This window comes from Macaca fascicularis, chromosome X, assembly GCF_037993035.2.
Source record: "Macaca fascicularis isolate 582-1 chromosome X, T2T-MFA8v1.1".
NCBI classification, from domain to species: Eukaryota; Metazoa; Chordata; class Mammalia; order Primates; family Cercopithecidae; genus Macaca; species Macaca fascicularis.
Genome location: NC_088395.1, coordinates 78,627,306 through 78,643,362, shown reverse-complemented (window position 1 = coordinate 78,643,362; position 16,057 = coordinate 78,627,306). Strand labels below are relative to the sequence as shown.

General features: G+C 50.9%; 1 pseudogene; it reads left to right on the top strand.

Moving 5' to 3' along the window:
* The first annotated feature begins 3,145 nt into the window (after positions 1-3,145).
* LOC102126897 (uncharacterized protein CXorf49-like) lies at positions 3,146-6,939 on the top strand (annotated as a pseudogene).
* The last annotated feature ends 9,118 nt before the right edge of the window (positions 6,940-16,057 follow it).

Here is a 16,057-nt window from a genome sequence, read left to right as displayed (position 1 = left end):
GTTAGTGGTCCTCGACTCCTGCCTCCCTGTGGTGGTCATGGAAATGTGCCCTTCAGATCTGCTGCAGGGAACAAAGCTGATTGACAGACTCCAGCTGCCACTTCTCTGGATCCACCACTGAGTTTGCCCCAAGACCAGGCTTCCTCTGGGAGCCTCCCAGCCAGTGACGGAGCATGGCAGGGTTATGTGGCTGCGGGACAAGGACTTCTGAACTGGCAGCTGTGGCTGGGGACTTCACATCTGTGCAGCCGAATCTTAGTTAGAACTAAACTCCATATGAGATTCCTAGCCGACCCTACTTCTCCCATGTCTCTCATGGATGTGACAGTTGTGTTGCCCACAAGACTCTCCCCACCTGCTTCTGCTCCTTCCCCTTTATCATTCACCAGCATTTGCCCTATAATAATCCTTCCCATCCAATCACATCGTGGCCTCTATATTTTTGGGGGACCGAATTAACAAAGGAGGTCCCAGTAGTGGTCTGAGGAAAGACAGCAAGCAGTAAGAGGGGCTTTATGGATGGGCCCACTCACCTCCAGAATGACAAGGAGGATGCCATCCTGAGTGATATGTGGAGTATGGATGATCTCTAGCACCAGGTGAGCTACGGATAGCTTAAGGTTTCACCCTCAGTCACTTATGGTAAACATCCCAGTGGACGGTCTCACCTTTGTCGACAAGAAGATTCGGGCCTTTGAACAGGATAGACGAAAGAATGTCTACATAAATGGCGGAGTTAGCTGCCGATGTCTAAATATATTGACGCCCTTTGGAGACGTAATGAGAAACTATGGGATGTCACCGAACAGTTCAGGGCTGGGTGTAAGACCCAGAAGGCCTCTTTGGTTGCTTCCAAGAAGAGCCTCACCTCTTGCAGAAGACGAGCAGACACAACTGAGGAGCACCACATCAACATAATTTGATAGCAATTGACGGAGAACTCCAGAGACAATGGCACCCTCAAGCAACACAGGCCTGTTATGCGAAGGTCAGGGCCCTGTTTGGAGAAACCCAGTCACCTGAACTACAGGATGGAGATAGCTGGATGGAGTGTGAAGGGTGAGCCTTCCTGTCCTAGCAAGAGCTACCCCAGGCCGCATGCTGGTAGGGTGCTACACAGCCCTGGCCCTCACAAAGCCATGGGTGCCTCCCTCAGGGGCTGCCCCATATGCTGTCACCTCGCTGGGTGATGCTGAGCCAGATAAAGGGAGAACAGTGATTATATGCCAAGCAAGAGATAGCCTGTACAGTCAGGAGACAGGGAAATACCCCTGGGAATGGATTTTGAGAGTGCTGGATCAAGGGTCTGGAGTATATGACTACATAAGCAAGTCTACTCGACTACAGGCACTTTCTGGTGTCGTGGGATTTAACACCCTTGCAGATACATTTTGCAGTTTTAGGAGGCTCAGCTCTAAGCACGAACTCCATGAAGCCCGTCTGCCTGGTTTCCGACCTGCAGCTGACACCCACCGGCCAAACGAATGACCTTGGGCAAGTCCTGAACCTCTCTGTGCCCACTTATCCACCTGTAAGAAGGTGGCAATAGCAGGCATTTCCACCTAAAACTGTCCCGAGGATGAGTTATCATGTAGTGATAAGGCCCAGAAGAGAGCCAAGCACATAGTGAATGATGCATAAGTTGAGTTTCATGGATCCTGCCAAATTACCCTCCCAAGTGGCTGCCTTCTCCCTTTCCCCCAGCAAGTGAGCAAATGCACTGGTTTGCTCAGGACCTCTCCTACCCCCAGAATGGTTAAGCTCTCTAAGAGTCACAAACCTGCCATGTGAAAATTGAGTTTTGATTTTAGTTTGCACCTTTAGGGTGAGTGACCGTGAGCATCTTTGGGGTATCCTAGACCATTGGTTGGACTTCCGGCTTCGTTGAATAAACGACAGCAACAGCGGGTTGGGGGAGGCTGGAAGAGGTGGGAAAACTCTGGCCTGCCAAACCACCACACCCACATGCCAATCAACCCTTGTAGGCACACAGCCTTGTGCCGATTTGATCACCTACTCTAAGAAAAAGAAAAAAAAGGTATCCAAATTGGAAAGTAAGAAGCTCAATTATCTCTGCTGCAGATGACATGATCTCACATGGAAAAAACCCTAGCATACACTGCACCAAAAAACGTTCAAAACCAGTAGACAAACTTAGTAAAGTTGCAGAATGGAAAAGCAAAATGCGAAAATCACTGGCATTTCTATGCCCTAACAACAAACTATCCAAAAAAGATAGACGGGAAACCAACGTATTTAGAATACCAGGAAAAGAACAAAACCCTTCGGAATACATTTATCCAGGGAGGTGAAAGGTGTGCATAATGAAACCGACCAAACACTGATGAAAGACTCAGAAGACAAATAAATGGGGACACATCCCGTGCTCATGGTCTGGAAGATGGTTAACACGTCTGTGCTACCCAAAGCCATTACAGTTTCAATGCCGTAAGTCCCCAGGAAAATGACAAAGGGGTTTTTCCCAGCACTAACAGAAACGACCCTAAAACTTCTGTTTCTTGACTGTGGGCCTCCTTGTCCATGTTCCTATCGGGCCCTACCTCTTGGTCTGGAACGGAGGCTTGAAGCTCCTCTGTGTGCCGGGTGATTGGCGTGCATCATGACATTTACTCTCCCAAGCTGATGAGCTGGGGGCGGCTCTCTCATTGACCCCTGCCTTACAGATGGGACACTGGGGCTCAGAGACGTGGCTCTCATTGGAAAGTATGTGCCTGGCCGCCAGAGGCGGCAGGACAGGAAGAAAGAGATGGATGGAGAGCTCCAGTGCGCCCTGGCCCCAAGAACCTACCGGAGCGCAGCCACCCAGTCAAATGACAGGCGTCGGGGCAAACCAAGAGCCGGTGTCCGGATGGTTACAGCCCAGAGGCCCCGCCAAACAAAGGGAGCTCTTGTTGACAGAGGGTGGACCAATGAGAAGGCACGGTGCGGGCGTTGAGGGTGCACAGAAGCCACCGCTGTCTGGACATCTCCTACTGCCGCCTGGAGTGAGGACGGCGGTGACCTGCAGGCCTTGCTGTTCCTGTCGCGTGGCCCCCTTGGTTGGGCTTGGCTGGGCTTGGCTCTTCCCTCCCACCGTTACCAGGACGACCATCTCCGCACAGCCCAGGCTGCCCGGACCGGCTCCATGAGCTCCCCAGACTAGGTGTCCGTTTGGGGGGCCCGTTTCAGGTCAGAGGGTGGCGAGCAGGCTGGCGCCTGCACGGCCACTTCAGGAGCCCCTTGGGGCCACGGGAACGTCCACGGCCTCGATTTGGGGGTGCTGCACAGCAGCGAGGGCGAGGGTGAGGGCAAGAGCGGGTTCACAGATCCCGAGGGCTTCAGCTTCAAGTGTGAGAGCAAATTGACAGAGCAGGGGAGGGTGGTGCTCTGGGGCTGAGAAGGCCGGCCTGACACCCCAGTAGACGACCAAGGGGACTGTGTGGACTACTCGTCCTACCTGACTGACGAGCCAGCTGCCATCGTGCCGCTGCCCAGCATCCAGGGACACATGTCCTCAGAAAGCACAGCTGCCAAAGGGTCCACTGACATTTGGGCGGACCTGGAGGTCGATCCCAGTGGGAGTGGAGCCCTGGGCCCCAGCCCTGGAGAATGGCAGCAGGCCTCTGCCGGCCCTCTCCACCTCAGTGGTCCTGGGCCAGGCCCGGCCTGGGAGAATCCAGAAAAGGGGCTAGAAGAGTAGATGGAGAATCGGCGTAGATCCCCAGCAGCCCTCGGCGAAAGACCCCTCGGGGCCGTCTACCCACGTGTCTGATTCCGCAGAAGAGAGCAGCGGCTTACCACTGATGAGGGTGGGCATTCGCCGCAACGAAGGAAGCCAGGCCAAGCCCGGCAACCCCAAGAAGCCAGCAGACACATCCAGACACGTAGGCTTCCACTGCAAGGAGAGTTACCTGCCCGTGCCGGGCCGTTTCCTGACCTCTGCTCCCTGCGGACTCCCTCCAGTCATGGAGAGGCCGGCTGTGGGAGAGCTGGAGGACTCTCCCGGAAAGAAAATGCAGAGCAGGACCTGGGGAAAGGTGGAGGCCAGGCCCAGCTGCTCAGGAGCTGCCACTGCAGGGGCTCTGCCCCAGGGCCTTTCAAGGAGGAAGATGGCCCAGGAGAAGTCCCTAGGGGGTGCCTCTCAACTGGCCTCGGGGAGAGCCTTTACTGCCTGCGGAGAGAGACTCCCTCTGTGGAGAGAGGGCCACTCCCTCGGAGCCGGCCACCTTCCCGCCATTCTCTGGTGTGGGGACACATGGGATGTCCAAGAAACCCCAAAAGCCTAAGCACAGCAGCCCTGGGAAGAAACCTGCAGGAAGGAAGACCAGGGAGTCCCAGGCTGTGGCCAGAGAAGATAATGACCCAAATAGAGATGCAGTCCCAAGGGTCCACGGGAGTAGGCCTTGGGACTTGTCGCCCTCCTCTCCCTCTTCACCCTCCTCCTCTTCTGTCTCCCCCCACGCCTCCTCTCTTCCAGCACACACCTGTTTACCCATGTCCCCTCTGTCCCTTGCTCGAGGGTTGTCATCAGGAGCCCAGGGACACTAGAATGCCCAATCGTAGGGGCACACGTTAAGGGGAGCACTTGGTGTGTGACGGGCATGCCTTCGGACACTCTGCAGGGGTTCTACTTCCTCCTCCATGGAGGAGCTGGGAGGGAAGGCAGGGCTGGCAGCTGGTTTGGATGAGATGACCCCTTAAAGTGTGGGCTGCAAAGCTGGGGTGTGTAGGATCATCAACTTCCTGATTCCTCCTTCCTTAGCTGTTGCCTGAGCCACCTGGCAGGCTGCCTGCGCTATCTCAGTATCCCCAGTGTTTTCCCTGGCTGGGCTCTGCCTCCTGGCCTGGGACTGAGAGAGAAAGTGCTAATGAGATTAGGCTCCGAAGTCTCCATCTTACCACAATCCCTCCCCACCTGTACTCACTGCCCACCCCCACCGCCAGCCTGACTCAGACATTTCTGTTTTAGCTTCCCACACACAGGCCAGGGCTGCCTCGCCTGTCTGTGCGTCATGGAGAATTCAGCAGTGGTGACCCCAACATCAGAGCTCCCCAGCTTCTGGGACGTTCAGAGCCCTCAGCCTACAGCCTGGGAGGCCTCGTGCCCAGACGCCACGCACCCTCCGGTGAGTCTTGCGGATTTGATAGGGGTGGAGGGGAGAGGGGTTGGGAGGGAATCCTCTGGTTCTGTCGCTTCTAGGGGCTCAGCCTTGTTCCCAGGCTTCCCTGCCCACCCAGGCAGCTGTCCCAAGGGAAACAGGGTGTCGAATGGACTGGCTTTAAGCCACATTCTCCTCTCAGTGGGGTTTGTGTGGTAGGGGGCAGTTTGGAGCAGCGCCCCAAACTCCAGCTCTGGAAGGAGACTTTCGGCGGTACGGAGCCCTTTTCTGTTAAGTCCTGCTCAGCCACACTGGCTCTCCCAGGGCCTGGCTGTGGCTGCCGCGCTGCTGGAGTCCAACCCAGAGTCACAATGCTAGGGGGCCACAGGTACACATGGGCTTACACTGGGGAACAGGGAAGACAGTCCCAGAGGGAGGGTTGGAGTTGCTGGGCAGAGCATGGGCAACATGTTGCCAGCAGAGGGTGACGGTGCTTCACTTTAGACCCTGCTAGGCCTTTTCCACCTCACTGGGAGGCTTGGAAGCTGGATTTTGTGTTCTCTTTCAGGTGACCAGCAGCCACCTGTCCATCCCCCAAGACCAGAAAGGCAGCAGCAGCCCCCGGGAGCCCAGGACTGTCCTCGGGTAATGCTTTGTGTGGCTCTTAGAAATAGAGGTCCACACTAGATGGTGGGATCCGTGTCCAGGTTAAACTGACTTCTGCGTCCCCCTATCCCCCGCCTCCACCTTCCACACCCCATGGAGAGAGGATGCCTCCTTTCCATTGAGGATTCTGTGCCAACCCACCTCACCACTGGGCTGCAGGTTGTGGGGGCTGTACGGCCTGGGGGAGAGAGGGAGTCCGGAGAGAGAGCAGGCCAGAATTGACTAACCATTTATCTTCCTCTGGTGTCTGCTGGTCTAGTGCATCCAGCTGCAGAAGGAAATTGAGGACCTTACACAGCAATTAGGTATGACAGAGCTCTGGCCAGGGCAGGGATGGACAGCAGTATCTTTCTGCAGGCGTGGGGGGCTGGGGTGGGCTGCAGGTACAGGCGGCGTCACTGGGACTGACTTTCCTCTGCGGAAGAGAACCAAGCAAAGCCTGGCCCTTCTGTGCCTTTCCAGCTAGGGGTGTGCACAGACAGCAATGTGTTGTCTGAACTCCATGTACACTTGGTCCACAAGTCACAGAGATCTGCTTTGCTTAGGACGGTTAGAGATACCACATGTGTTTTCCCTTTAACTGCTGCCTGGTATGGCTTGTATGGATTTTTGCTTACTGGCTGGCTTATCTGTCTTTGAAACATGTTCTGAACGGTTCTGGGTTGCCTCAACACCTGAGAACCACTTTCCCACTTAGAAGGCATTTCCACATTTAATTCAGGTGATGGGTGGGTGAGTCAGTCCCAGGGTTTGTGGGATTTCGCATTGCAGAGCTAGGTGGTTCCCCACAGGGGCAGGGGGTGGGTTTCTGTTTCCCCAGGTCTGGAGTGCCCGGTTCTGCCTCTCTGTTTCAGCAGCCATGCAGTTCCTCACTGACAAGTTCCAGGGCCTTTGAAGTGAGTGTGGCACACACCATGCCCCTTCCCACAATCCTGGTAGCTTAGGAGGGCTGTAGGCTGGCCCTGGCTGGTAGCCCATCCCTGAGTCTGCTCTGTTTCACAGGTTTGAGCCAGCGTCTTCCTACAAGACGAGCAGCTGGTACCTTTGGAGTTCTGGAGCTGCAGCCAAGCAGGTTCCCTCCGTATCCTCTTCAGCCAGGGCTTTCGCTCTTCCACTGAATTTGCACACTTTCCAATGCAGTTCAAAGCAGTTTGAAATAAAGTCATTCTCATATTCTGTGGTCTGTGATCTGCCCTCTGCGACTGTTGGGAGTGTTGGGGGATTCAGTGTGTTGCTCCCTTCCCTGACACTTGAAGAACAGTTCCCCTAGCGCTCTGTGGTGGGCCCACTCCTTGCGGGGCACCTGGGTTGGCCTCTGAGCAGCAGCCCTGCACTCGGGCTCACCACAGTGCCGTGGGTCTAGGTGCTGTGGGGGCCCTGCCTGGCCACAGCAGCATTTCCTGCCTTTCCCTTACATGCCCTGCTCATGTCCCTCCTCTTCTCCTCTTACTTCAGGGTCTCACAAGTCCCCTTCTTCAGCACTATCCTCTCTCCACTTCTCCAGGAACTGATGGTCTCCTAGAACCCTGGTCTTTCTCTCCTTTTCTCCTGCAGTTCACTGTCTCGGTTTTGCCCTGTCACCGTCCTTTCCATTGTGAGCATCCTTGCTCTCCCATGTGGCTTGACGCTGGTGGTCTTTCCTGCACGGTTATTTCCGTGCTGTTGAGGAACACGTTGGAGCTTATCCTCCCACTCAGGAGACCAGTCTTCTTTCTGGAGCCATTATGTCCCTCTGGTGCCAACACACACATAGTCAGGTCATCTGGGCCAGAAACCAGGTAGCATCCTCAGTTCCTCTTAGCCCTCATATTTGAACCTCAGTTACCAAATCCCATCAGGTCTCCTCCTTAGTTTCAGTAGCCAGGTGGAGACAGAAGCCACATCCCAGTGGCTGGCTGAGCAAAAGGGAAGGTACGTGGAGTGCCGAAGAAAAGGGCAGGGTAGTCTCTTGGTTGGAGGTGGGGGCACTGAGTCTGTTCTGGTGCCTGCAGGCCAACCTTGTAGAAACTGCCCGCTGGCAGCTACACGGAAGGTGGATTCCTCATCCTTGGTGTCCTATAGGGGGCCAACAGCCCCTTCTCCAGCCAGTCAACTCCATACCCTTGATTTGAAAATGGCAAGGGTGGTGTGGATACTAGGCAGGGCAAGTGTGGATGCTAGGCCCAGCTGTTCTTTGATGGTCCCTGTCAAATACTGTTCCACCACCCGCAAGGCCTCAGGTTTTTGTGGACGTGATATTTCTGCATCCCTGATCAGTCTTTCAGATCGCCTCTCGAGGTTACACGAGATTTCCTCGAGTTCCCTGTTCTGCCTTCACCCTCCCTGAGAGTTGGGATCACCCGCTTCCTTCAGCCAGAATCCTGGACTGGGCAGGCCCCAGATTTGGGCACAGATTCCGGTTCCAGTGAGGAGGTGTGGGTAGGTTCTGCCAGCTCCCATCGCCAAGAGACTGGATGTTGAACAGATGAAGACAATAGAAATGCAGATACCATTCAAGGTTAGTGTGTGTGTGTGTGTGTGTGTGTGTGTGTGTGTGTGTGTGTGTGCGTGCGCCTGCTTGAGCATGCCCTTGCAAGCACTCGCTTGGGAATCAAATTAATCATGGGTGCTGTCCATTGAGGGAGAAAGGGCTGATTGACAGAGTGGAGGCAGTGGTGAAGGATACCTGAAGGAAGGATGGAATGCACAAAAGCAGAGCTGGGGTTCACTTTTTACAAGAGGTGTTGTTCAATTCTAACACCTAGAAGGCTGTGGAGTAGGATGAATGGGACATCCCCAAACACAGGGACGGGTGTTGGCGCTCTCAGAATGCTGGAGGTGCCACAGTAGGCTCCTGATCTTCCACCGGATGGATGGGATGTCTCAGCACTGCCCTGTGTGGGTGCAGTGATAATACTTCAGAGTCGCTGGTTGGTGCCTTATCTAGGAATTGGGGAGCTCCCATGGGAGGGTGCCCCAATGCCAGCTAACAGAGACACGGGCAGGACGGACAGTGAGGGTGGAAAGTGGGGAATCGGGACTGCCCTGGGACAGCTGGTTGGGTTCGGTATTCGCCTTCCCCCATACTCTCTCTGTGTCTCCCTGCCAGGCCCGTGGTGTGAGCTCAGTGAGAGGGACCGTCACATATGTGGTGGGCCAATCACAGGCCTCAGACCTGGAAACGAATGGTGGTGGGGACCTACGCTATCCACCTCAAATCCCTAGCCTGAGATGGTTGGCTTGATTCCTCGGGCCAAGGCTTTGATCCTGACACAGATGGTTGTTTCTTGGGAGGATAACACAGCGGGGTGGGCTCTGGAAAGGAAGTCTGTCAGGAACTCTCCAGCTTGGGTTTTTGCCACCGGGGACATCTATGCAGGTTCTGGTTGGGTGAGAACTCCAGCCCCAGACACTGGCCCGGGGGCCATGGGCCATGGTCGACAGGGTGTGGAAGGGGAGAAGCCTGTGGACGGAGTTGTGGAAGGCGTGAACCCATCCCTTGGCGGCTGGATTTGCCAGCCCCGTCTCTCAGCACACCACCTCGGTTCCATATTCAGACCACTTCCAGCACAATAATGGAGCTGTAACATGTACACTCCAGGCCATGGTCGGGTGGAGCCTTCCACTTCTAGGGGAAATAAGTGCAGAATCAAAGGCTCCTCGGATTAGAGGAATCCATTTGGGCCCCAGTGGAGAGGAGGAGGTCGAGCCTCTCCCCTTATTCAGTGCCCCCCTCTTGCTTTTCCCTCAAGTCTCCTCTCTCACCAAGAGGAATGTGGAGTCCGGCCTGGAGAGTCTTAGTCCCCCTCCTGCCTTGTCCCGCCACTCAGTTCATACGTGCTCCAGAGGTCTGCTGAGCTGTGTGCTTGCCCTTGATGCAGCCGCTGAGGCTGAGCCCTGAGCAGAATCCCACCTGCACTCAGTGCCAGAGATCCCACTGGTACATTTCCGGATGAGACCTCTTACTCGGTTGGCAGAAAAGAGCATCTCCCCTTCAGGCTCCAGCTGGGTTTGAAGGTGTGTGAGTCTCCTCACATGCATGCCAGTCAGAGTCCCCAAGGTTGGCCGTCCAGGCTGTGGTGGAGGCTTAGGGCACTGCACACGGAGATGTGAGATGGCAATCATAGGATCATAGTGGTCACGGTAACAGGATGAACTTTAGCCCACCTGGAACACAATTCTGGGTGAACTCGGACAATCTCATGCCCATCTGTCCTCAACCTGTACACCAAGATGTTCTCCTTTTCCCCATACTTTTTCTCATCATCCGTTTCCTCGAAGGATGAAGCCAGAACCCATGTTTGCCAGGTACGGTTGCGTAGGCTGTGGCCACCAGGGTGGCCATGCAAACACTACATGCGGGAATCCAGGGTGCTCAGTTCAGATGATCTAGCGTGAATGGCTCCCCTGTGGTTGTGCAATGTTGAAGTCTGGGTCACTACCACGCAGAGCAAGGAACAGAAGGTTGGCAGGGTGTTGGAACCCTCCTGTTTGCCCTACCCCAATCACTACTTCCCCCTTTGCACATCCCTCCAGAAGTAATCACTCTGCTGACTTTTCCAATAATCACTCACTTTCTTTAAAGGATTAATAATTGCCATCTAATAACCCTCACCAAGATATAAAAGTTAGAGGCAGTTAAATGTAAAATTTTATTTTTGAAACAATACACACACACACACACACACACACACACACACACACACACACGGAGAGAGCTCAGAAGTTGGCCATTTGACAAACAGTTATAAGGTGATCAAGCCAGGTAACTACTACCCAGGTCATGAATCTGTACATTGCACTTTTAGAGAGTTGCGGTCAGAATGTCTTTCTCTGAAGGAAACCAAATGCACATGATACGTACTGTGTGATTCCATTTATATGACATTCTGGAAAAGGCAAAATTCTAGGAGCAGAAAACAGATTGGTGGTTGCCAGGGTCTGAGAGTTAAGACCAAGTGTTCACTACCAGAGGGCATGAGGGAACCTGGCGGGGATGGCGATGCTCTATATCTATATATCTTGTGCTGGTGTTTCCACAGCTGTATGCATTTAGAAAATCCCATAGACCTGTGCGTAAGTTATAGCCCAATAGTCTTGACTTTTTAGAAAAAAGAATTGTCAGCAATACATCTTGAAAGGAAACTGACACTTAGTCAATAATTTTGTGACTACGAAGAGCATGTTTCTCTCCCCTAATCTGTTAATGTGGAGAATTATGGCACTTTATTTTCTGAAGGGAAATTAAATTTGTATTTTTGAGATGAAGCTAATATTTGTCATGCCACATTAGGTATTTTCCTTTTTATATCCTGAAGGCTTCCGTGTGCTAAGATTCTGGTTCTGATTTTTGCTTCTGTGTCATGAGCCTGTGATTGATCTGCAATGTTTCTCTAAGTGTCCTTGAAGTATTTGGTATCGAGGTTATGCCAAGCTCACACAGTTGAGTGGAGGATTATTCCTCCTTTTCAATTTTCTGCACGAGTTTGTGTCAAATGGAAGATATGTATTCCTAGGATGTTTTTCAGAATGTGGTGGGGAATCCTGGAGTTTATTCCTGGAAAGCCTTTGACTACTCATATCTTTCTGTAATGATTCTGGAACGGTTCAGGTTGGCCGTTCTTTCTTGTGTCAGTTTTGGCGGGTTTTGTTTCCTAGCGATCGGTGACCTTTTTCTTTGTTTTCAAACTGACTGGAATAAAATGGTCCATAATATCCACCTTCATCTCAGATTGCATTTGTTTAAATTTCAAAGCCACGGAAGAGTTGCAGGGAAAGCACAAGGAGCACTCATACATATATTCTTCTACTGAATCCTCCAGGTTTTTTTAGCATTTTCTGACATTTGCATTATCCCTTCCTCCAACCCATTCCCTGTCTTTCTCTGTGTGTGTGTGTGTGTGTGTGTGTGTGTGTGTGCGCGCGTGCGCTTGTATTTTCCATTATTTTGTGGAATCATTTGAGATCTATTTGAATCATTAAGATACATCATCCCCAAATACGAGAAAGCAGGGTCTTTCACAAAGCCTTAATGCCATTATGACACTCAGGAAATGTAACACTGAAACCACACAATTTTCTATTGTATGATCACATGAAACATTTTCTGATTGTCCCCATGGTCCCGTAGTATCCCTCATAGCTGCTTTCTAACTAAATTCTCTTTCCAACCAAACATCATGCTTCGCACTTAGTTTTCAAGTCTCTTTTGAGACAGGGTCACCCTCTGTTATAATGTGGAACTTTATACTGCAGCCTTGAGCTCCCAGGCTCAAGCTGTCTTCCCCCGCCTCAGCCTCCTGAGTAACTTGGACTACAGGCATGCACCACCATGCCCGGCTAATTTTTAAAATATTTTTTGTAGAGACTTCGTCTCGCTGTGTTGCCCAGGCTGGTCTGGAACTCCTGAGCTCCAGCTGGGTCTCCCAAAGTGCTAGGATTACGGGTGTGAGCCATGGTGCCCGGCCCGTCAAGTCTCTTCAGTGTCCTTTAAAGTGTGCTTTAAAGCAATGTTTAAAATTTCCTTTAAACCAGTGCAGTTGTTGTCAGGAAGCCCTTGAACTTGGGTTTGCCGAATGTCTTCCTTGTGATTAGACTCAGGTAGGTTTAACATTTTTGGCAGGACTACTCCATAGCAGATGTGCTGTCCTTCTTGGGGCATGACATCAGCAGATTCTCCATGTTGGTTTGTCTTATGACTGGTGATGTTCATCTTGACCATGTGGTCAGGGCACTATTCCAAATTACTCCATTGTGAAGGTGTCATCTTTTCTTTGTATTGAATTAGCCATGTGCTGTTACTGCATGAGCACTGTGTGATTATCCAGTCCCCCCACAATATCCTCTTTGTATCTTTTGGATGTCTGCATATGATATGATTTGGATCTGTGTCCCCAGCAAGTCTCATGTCAAATCGTAACTTCTAATGTTAGAGGTGGGACCTGGTGGGAGGTGACTGTATCATGGGGCTGAATCTTCAGGAGTGGTTTAGCAGCATCCACTTGGTGCTGTCCTCACAGTGGCGAGTGAGTTCTCATGAGTCTGATTGTTTAAAGGTGTGTGACACCGCCGCCTGCTCTCTCTCTTGCTCCTGCTCCTAGCATGTAACAAGTACCTGCTCCTGTTTCGCCTTCTACCATGATAGTAAGCTTCCTGAGTCCTCCCAGAAGCAGAAGCTGCTACACTTCCTGTACAACCTGCAGAACCCTGAGCTCTTTTCTGTATAAATGGCTCAGTCTTAGGTATTTCTTTATAGCAGCACGAGAGCGGACGTAACATGGTTTGTGCTTGTTTCTCCCTTTTCTTTCCTGATAGCAGTGCTCTTCCCCCTTATTTTCTTAACCAGTCTCAAAAGAGTTTTACCAATTTCATTCTTCTTCCAAACACCCAACTTCTGGTTTTGTGATTCTTATGCTTGTTTCCCCTTTCACTGATTTCTGCTTTTACTTTGATTATTTCCTTCTACTTTAGTTGGTCTTATCTTGTAACTTTTTCTCATTAATTGTATGCTGTCCTATTTCGCATGGTTTGGCTGTGTCCCCACCCAAATCTCAACTTGAATTGTATTTCCCAGATTCCCATGTCTTGTGGGAGGGACCCAGGTGAAGGTAATTGAATCATGGGTGCCGGTCCTTCTCATGCTATTCTCGTGATAATGAATAAGTCTCATGAGATCTAATGAGTTTATCAGTAGTTTCCACTTCTGCTTCTTCCTCCTTTTCTCTTGCTGCCACCACATAAGAAATGTCTTTCACCTTCCACCATGATTCTGAGGCCTCCCCAGCCATGTGGAACTGTAAGTCCAATTAAACCTCTTTTTCTTCCCAGTCTTGGTATGTGTTTATCAGCAGTGTAAAAACTGACTAATCTACTAAATTGGTACCAGTAGAGTGGGGCATTGCTGAAAAGATACCTGAAGATGTGGTAGCGACTTTGGAACTGGGTAACAGGCAGATATTGGAAGAGTTTTGAGGCCTCAGAAGAAGACAGGAAAATGTGGGAACATTTGGAACCTCCTAGAGACTTGTTGAATGGATTTGCCCAAAATGCTGATAGTGATATGGACAATAAGGTCCAGGCTGAGGTAGTCTCAGATGGAGATGAGGAACTTGTTGGGAACTGGAGTAAAGGTGACTCTTGTTATGTTTTAGTAAAGAGACTGGTGTCATTTTGCCCAGGCTCTAGAGATTTGTGGAACTTTGAACTTGAGAGAGATGATTTAGGGTATCTGGTGGGAGAAATTTCTAAGCAGCAAAGGATTCAAAGGGTGACTTGGGTGCTGTTAAAAGCATTTGGTTTTAAAAGAGAAACAGAGCATAAAAGTTCAGAAAATTTGCAGCCTGACAATGCGGTAGAAAACAAAATCCGATTTTTTGAGGAGAAATTCAAGCCAACTGCAGAAATTTGCATAAGGAGCAATGAGCCTAATGCTAATCCCCAAGACCCTGGGGAAAATGTCTCCAGGCCATGTCATAGACCTCCAAGGCAGCCCCTCCCATCCCAGGCCTGGAGGCCCATGAAAGTGGTTTCATGTGCCGGGCCCAGGGTTTCCATGAAGTGTGCAGCTAGGGACTTGGTGCCCTGTGTCTCAGCCACTCCAGCCATGGCTGAAAGGGGCCAACATAGAGCTCAGGCTGTGGCTTCAAAGGGTGGAAGCCCCAAGCTTGGCAGCTTCCATCAGGTATTGAGCCTGCGGCTGCACAGAAGTCAAGAATTTAGGTTTGGGAACCTCTGCCTAGATTTCAGAAGATGTATGGAAATACCTGGATGTCCAGGCAAAAGTTTGCTGCAGGGGTGGAGCCCTTATGGAGAACCTCTGCTAGGGCAGTGCAGAAGGGAAATGTGGTGTCAGAGTCCCCACACAGAGTCCCTACTGGGGGACTGCCTAGTGGAGCTGTGAGAAGAGGGCCACTGTCCTCTAGACCCCAGAATGGTAGATCCACTGACAGCTTGCACCGTGATCCTGGAAAAGCTGCAGACACTCAATTCCAGCTGGTTAAACCTGCTGGGAGGGAGGCTGTATCCTGCAAAGCCACAGGGGTGGAGCTACCCAAGACCATGGGAACCCACCTCTTGCATCAGCATGGCCTAGATGTGAGACCTGGAGTCAAAGGAGATCATTTTGGAGCTTTAAAATTTTACTGCCCTGCTGGGTTTTGGATTTGTATGGGCCCCATAACCTCTTTGTTTTGGCCAATTTCTCCCATTTTAAATGGCATATTTATCCAATACCCGTACATCCACTGTATCTAGGAAGTAACTAGCTTGCTTTGATTTTACAGGCTCATAGGTGGAAGGGACTTGCCTTGTCTCAGATGAGACTTCGAACTGTGGACTTTTGGGTTAATGCTGAAATGAGCTGAGACTTTAGGGGACTGTTGGGAAGCCATGATTTATTTTGAAATGTGAAGACATGAGATTTGGAGGGGCCAGGGGCAGAATGATATGGTTTGGCTGTGTCCCCATCCAAATCTCAACTTGAATTGTATCTCCCAGAATTCTCACATGTTGTGGGAGGGATCCAGGGGGAGGTAATTGGATCATGGGGGCTGGTCCTTCCCATGCTATTCTTGTAATAGTGAATAAGTCTCACGAGATCTGATGGGTTTATCAGGGATTTCTACTTTTGGTTCTTCCTCTTTTTCTCTTGCTGCCAACATGTAAGAAGTGCCTTTCATCTACCACCATGATTCTGAGGCCTCCCCAGGCATGTGGAACTGTAAGTGCAATTAAACTTCTTTTTCTTCCCAGTTCTGGGGTATGTCTATATCAGCAGTATGAAAACAGATTAATACACTATTTTAAATATGTGCTTTTAGCAGCCTACACATCCCCCTCAGGACTCCTTTACTTGTGCTGACAAGGGTTTATGAGTAGTATTTTTGTAGTCATCCAGTTCCAAATATGGGAAACAATGAATATTACAGCTTTCATGGAATGGGATCAGTATATTGTGGTGTGTTCATACAATGGAATACTATTTCAGCACTTCATCTAGGAAGTGCTAGATGAGGAATCAAAAGACCTGGCTCTCTCCTAACTTGCTGAAAAGTCCTTCCCCTTTCAGAACCTCCATTTCTCCATCTGTGAAAAGAGAAAGATGGCATGGAACAGTGTTTCTCAACCTGAGGTCCATGAACTTTCTGAAAAAGTGAAAGTACAAAGTACTCCTCTAAGGAATAATAGACACGAATCTTACAAAGATAGCATCGAATGAAAGAAGCAAGTAACAACACGGACATGTTTAATGACTCCATTCCGGTAACTTCAAATGACAGGCAACACTAACCTATCTTGTTGAAGAACGCATACTT